This window comes from Microcebus murinus, chromosome 15 (genome assembly GCF_040939455.1).
Source record: "Microcebus murinus isolate Inina chromosome 15, M.murinus_Inina_mat1.0, whole genome shotgun sequence".
Classification (NCBI taxonomy): Eukaryota; Metazoa; Chordata; class Mammalia; order Primates; family Cheirogaleidae; genus Microcebus; species Microcebus murinus.
The window spans coordinates 25,618,327-25,624,026 of record NC_134118.1 but is presented as its reverse complement, the minus strand read 5'-3'; the positions used below and the strand labels follow the sequence as shown (position 1 = coordinate 25,624,026).

At 36.6% G+C, this 5,700-nt stretch overlaps 1 non-coding gene across 1 annotated transcript; it reads left to right on the top strand.

The window, feature by feature from the left end:
• Positions 1–5,394: 5,394 nt before the first annotated feature.
• On the top strand, positions 5,395–5,467 carry TRNAV-AAC (transfer RNA valine (anticodon AAC)). Its single transcript has one exon. It is a non-coding gene; the product is annotated as a tRNA-Val (tRNA).
• The last annotated feature ends 233 nt before the right edge of the window (positions 5,468–5,700 follow it).

Sequence of the window (5,700 nt, the reverse complement as noted above, 5' to 3'; positions counted from 1 at the left end):
AACCAGTAGATATCTTATTTTATCTTGTGTGGTGAAAATGCTGAAAGTTTTCAGCACAGAATGTTATTATTATTATCATTACCGTCATTGTTTTACCAAGGCACTTGCTATGGCAAATGATCTCTGAAAGACTGGGCCATATTTAGACTTACTTTGATCTCAAGAGACCAAAGTAGGCATCAGTCACTTCTTTTTTGTCATAGGTCAGTTGCCTGGGAAACAGACACTGAGAGGGAGATTTGTGTGGAAACAATTTATTGTGAATGCTTTCAAAATCAACACCTGTGAGAGGGTGAGGAGGGCAGCGAAGAGAAAAGGCGCAAGCTGAACTCAATGCAGTTGCAACAGAGGGCCCAACCCATCTCACATGTGTATTTGAGTCTGGACAGACCCTTCAGAAATGTCCTTAATTATGGTGGGTAGGTGGGAAAGGCAGGCCTATGTAGTTCCTGGAGAGAGACCCATTTGTGAGCCATTGGTATAGTCAACATTCTCATAGCTGAGAAATGAGTGAGTGCTACCACCTCACAGTTCTTTTCTTACAGCAACCATGTGTCAGATATATGTTAATTTTTGACCAGTAACCCCCTACTTGTCCATACTAATAGAGAGGAGAGCAGGTGTGATTAAAACAAAATGATGGTTAATAAAAAGTCAATTCATTTTTCGTTTGGGTTCAACAAAGGTCCCTTCGTGGCCACTAGAATTCACAGTGAGTCTAGTGGCAGCCATGTTGGGACGGTTTCCGAACGCAGATAATCATTTCAATCCAGCCCCTGTATTCACCCCTCCAACAGAAAGTTGTTTCTTGGTTTTGACTGAGGCCCACATGTGTATTTTTGTCTGCTTGTTTTCAAATCACCTGAAAAACTAGTTACTACCAAAGAATTGTTGCAATTTATAGAAATGTGAAATTATATACAAATAATATATAACTAGGTCAGCTCATAGGGTAGGGTGGACTCCGTGGCTTAGCTGGTTAAAGAACCTGTCTAGTAAACAGGATGATCCTGGGTTTGCAATCCCAGAGGGGCCTCTACTTGAATGTCATTAACTGTTTTTATAATTTCACATGTTACAAAGTAACATCACTGGTTAAAAAGGAATCAACTTGAATTTAGCACCGATGAATCTTCTAACACTCAGGCTGGAATATTGGGATACTTTGGACAGAAGTAGAAAGTGCAACAAATTCATGAAAAGCATTTCCAATACATGCCAGAAAGCATATAAGGCTTGGAATAATTGTCCTGACATCATAAGATTAGCAGTGGATAAGTAGTCTAGTGTAGTGGAGGCTTGCTCATTTGTCCTACCATTTGAGATTAAGTGATGGAGAATCAACACCTTTAGAAATACATCCTTTCATATATTCTTTGGATATGCCTGATTACTGAGAGAGATTTAATTGTTTTGCAACCTCAGAACCCTCAAAGCACCTGGAATAGAGTTGACAGTCAAAAACATTTTTAAAGGGGACCATTAAATAGCTAATGGCTTTTCCAATTTTAAAGCAATGTGTAGAAGTGAGTATCAATTAGCTTTGGAGAACAATGAAGACATCGACCTATAGTCAGTGGTGGAGACTTGAAATTCTCTACCTTTACATCTTCCCAGCTATTTTATACACTTCCTAGTAAACCTGCAGTTTCCCTTTGCATTTTTGCTTAGTCCTATTCTAAAGACAGGTAAATAATAATGATGATGATAAAAAGAAATGGCTAAGAAGTCTAATTTAAACATTAAATTGAGTACTGTGATAGCTGTTCCCCCTTTTTGAATGATTCTGGACTCAAGACATCACCAAAATTTTTGAAAACAGGAGACTGTAATGTCATCTTAATAGAACATTCATTAGCGACAAAATTGATAAGATATTTAACAACAGACTGGAAACAAATGAAAAATGAATTTTGAGACCTGAAGTCTTAGAGTCTTTTCTAGGCAGACTTTTACATTAAAGTTCTGAAAAAAGACATTAAACCCTGAAGAGCATGGTGTTTCTGTTTTATCTGCTGTTTCTTTTGGCATTCTAAGCTATACCTTCAAATTGTATGTCAGTCTGTACAAATGCCCACTCCCCCATCCTTAGTAATATGCAAAGAATTCTGTAAGCAATAGATTGCATTTCTAAAAGCTTCTTACTCCTTACTGTACATAATGGCCCGACAGATTATTACTTCTTTGTTAAGCAGGTGAGAGTGCAAATGTGTCAGAACACTGATGTTTTTAAAGACCTCTTAAAATGGAATTGAATCTAATGTAGTGATATTTATGCTTCCCTATTAGAACTGAGTTCTTAAAAGTACTTAAAATACTAAATTATAAAACAATTTTTAAACAAGACCTGGACATTCACAGTTGTGTCGTCGCTAAAAGCACCTCCCTCTGATTGAAATACTATTTCTTTCTTGACCTAAGATATGTATTCTTTGTTCAAATAGAGCCTCCTTCTCAAGGGCCAAATGTCACTTGGCCTGGGATCCACAAATGGGCAGCTCTTTTATGATTTTAAGGTAGGCTTGGTGTTGTCTTAGGCTACCTATATTGTTCTTCCTTCTTCATGTCCAGTTGTCCAATTCCCAACATTGGGCACTGAATAAACTTTAGTGAATTGATCTGGATGTTTCTAAAAAGGTGAAAGGTAAGGTATTGTAATGACAGAAAATGTTAGGAAAAGAGAAATTGTCTTGAGAGGTGTTTTCACCTGGTGTCCAACCAGGGAACTTTAGTGATATGAGGCTAATGTAATAACAACTACACCACAGACAATGACTTCCAAACATTGTCACTCTGCAGATTCAGCTGAGATCTTCTGGAATCAACTGCTTTTGTTATCTGCTATAGTATTTCTTCTCTTTATTATGACTATTTAATGCTGAGGCTTTGTCTACAATTCCACACAAGCAACACACTGAACTTAGGAGTGTCCAGGACTCACAGACTGTTAAGTTTTATGTTCTCTGATCCTCACACCTAAACCATTATCACACTTGGAAAAATCTCAAGCACCTTGGTGCTTTCCAGGACTGACATTTACATGTGAACTTGATTGTGGAGTCTGGAGTCAGTTGTTCCTGCATCTCTCAGAATTTCTTTGTTCACTGTAGGGACCTTGGCTGCCTGCCTAGAGCTGATCATCCCCAAATATCTATGTCTAAATGAAGTTTCTCCCAAGCTTCAAACTTATATTTCCACCTGGATTTCATACAGGTACCACTAGCACACCACAAACTAAACTTATCAACAATCCTGTTAACAATGCTGGGTTAAACTTAACTACTCCCATACGTTTGCCCCACCATCAAATCATGACAAAGTCCTGCTGATTTTACCTTCAACATATATGAGGCGTTTCTTAGACCAAGGTAGCATGAGGAAAAATATAAACAAATTTTTTTAAAAAAGAAAAAAGCTTAGAAAAAGAAAATAGAAATATATGTGAGGCATTTTTGCCCTCTGTTGGTCCCTATTTGGGCCCTCAATCTCTCTTCTTTACCACAATCTACAACAACCTTTTGCTCTCCCTGTCTTCCTGATTGGCGGTCTACATTCATTCTTAACAGACCAAAGAAATTTTGGTTTAAAATATAAAATACTTCTTTTTTAAAAACTTTTCCTTCTTCTCTTACTAATATATACATTTAAACCTATAAATATCCCTCAAAGAACTGCTTTAATTTCATGTTGTATTTTCATTCTTTTAGTGCAAAAATATTCTTTAGTTTCCATTGCACTTTTCTTTAACTTGGGGCTTATTTAGAAGTGTAGTGCTTATGTTTTCCAACATCTGGGAATTTTCTAGTTATCTTTTTGTTATTGATTTCCACTTTATTTCTGTTGTCCTCAGAAACCATATTTTAAAAATGACTTTAATTATTTAAAATCTATTGAAATTTGATTTATGGCCTAACTTCAGTGAATTTTTTGTGTAGACTTGAAAATAATGTGTATTCTGCAGTATTTGGGTGTGGTGTCTTATAGTAAATTGGATAATAATCATAGTTTAAGGTTTCTATATTCCTACTTCTTTTTCCCTCTTTTCTTTCAATTTCTCATCAGTTAGGCAGAAGTGTCTTTAAAATTGCTAACCACAATTGTGATTTTTCTGTTTTCTTGTTTGAGTTTTCTTAATTTGCTTCATATAAGAATTAAAATGTCTTCCTCATGAATTTAACAGTTTGTCATTATGTGACATTCCTCTTATCTTTGGCCTTACTTTTTACTTTGACATCTACTCTTTCTGATATTGATATTCACACCCCCTTTCTAATGGTTGATGTTTTCATAATACCTCTCTCCCTACTGCTTTACTTTCAACTTGTCTGTGTTCTTATTTTTAAAGTGTGTCTCTTGTAAGCAAGATACAATTGACTATTTTACTAGCTAGCCTGACAATCTCTGCCTTTTAATTCTTTATCCCATTTACATCCATGATAGGATTTAAGTCTGTCATCATTTTATTTATTTTTTATTTTTTATCTGTTCCTTGTTCTTTTGTTCTTCCTTTTCTGCTTTCCTTTGAATTAATGCCTATTATTCAATTTAACTTTTGTTTAACCTAAAATGTAATATTTTTCTTTCCAGCTGCTTTTAAGGTTTTTCCATTATTTTTTGTTTCAACCATTTCCATTTCAACATAATCTTGGTTGGCATTTGCTGAAGCAATTGAATCTGAGCTGATGTCACATATATTTTGTTCCTTGATCAGAACACTTAACATTTGTGTATTTTAATGTATGTAAGTTACACCCTGATTAAAACAAACAACAACAAAAAAAAAACCTCTTTACTGGATGACATCTACATTCCAAAAATTAAAGGTTACTCTACAATTTCTTTGATCTCTCTCATCACATTCAGACTAAAATATACCTTCCTCTCTTTAGAGGACACATCCCTTCTTCTCTGATCCAGCCCAAATATTCCTATTTAGTCTGATTTCTTTCCATGCCCTGCTTCAAATCTCTGGATTTCCTCCCAATGACCACAACCACTCCATCCAGTTCCTAATGACAAAAATCTCCGTTTCTAACCTCTCTACAACTGTCATATTTCTTTTCATCTACCAAGTCTTAAATCTGGTGTCATTTTCTCTAGGAAGTCTTCCTTGATGGGCACCGGTGTAGTTTCCAATTTTTTGGCTATTTGAACAGGCTACTCTGAACTCCCCAAACATTATAGTAGATGTATTTTGTTAATGTATTTCTGCTGGTAAATATCCGTCATCGGTATGTGATATTGTTGATTTCAATAAATGGAAAATGTGAGAGGAACAGCAGCAGTGCGACCAGAAAATTCTCTACAAGGAAAAGACAAATTGAAAATTTTTAAACCTAGGGAGTCAAGGAATATTTACTTCTATTTTCAGAGGGAAGAAAGCCATAGCACCAGGTTTCCGTAGTGTAGTGGTTATCACGTTCGCCTAACACGCGAAAGGTCCCCGGTTCGAAACCGGGCGGAAACAACAGAGGTGTCTTTTGCTGTTTCTCCCGCCCAGCAAGTCCCCCACCCTTTTCTTTCTTCTGGGCTTCAGAGCCCCAGTAGGTGTCAATCCCAAGAGTCGCCCGTGGCCCAGTACTCGGCCTATGCCACACTGGTGAGACTGGCTTCCTGGGAATTCTGAGAGCACGACGTGCGGGTTCTCCGCAGTGACTTTCTCATGAACTTCTAGGAAAGAAAAGAGCTCTGATTTCGGAA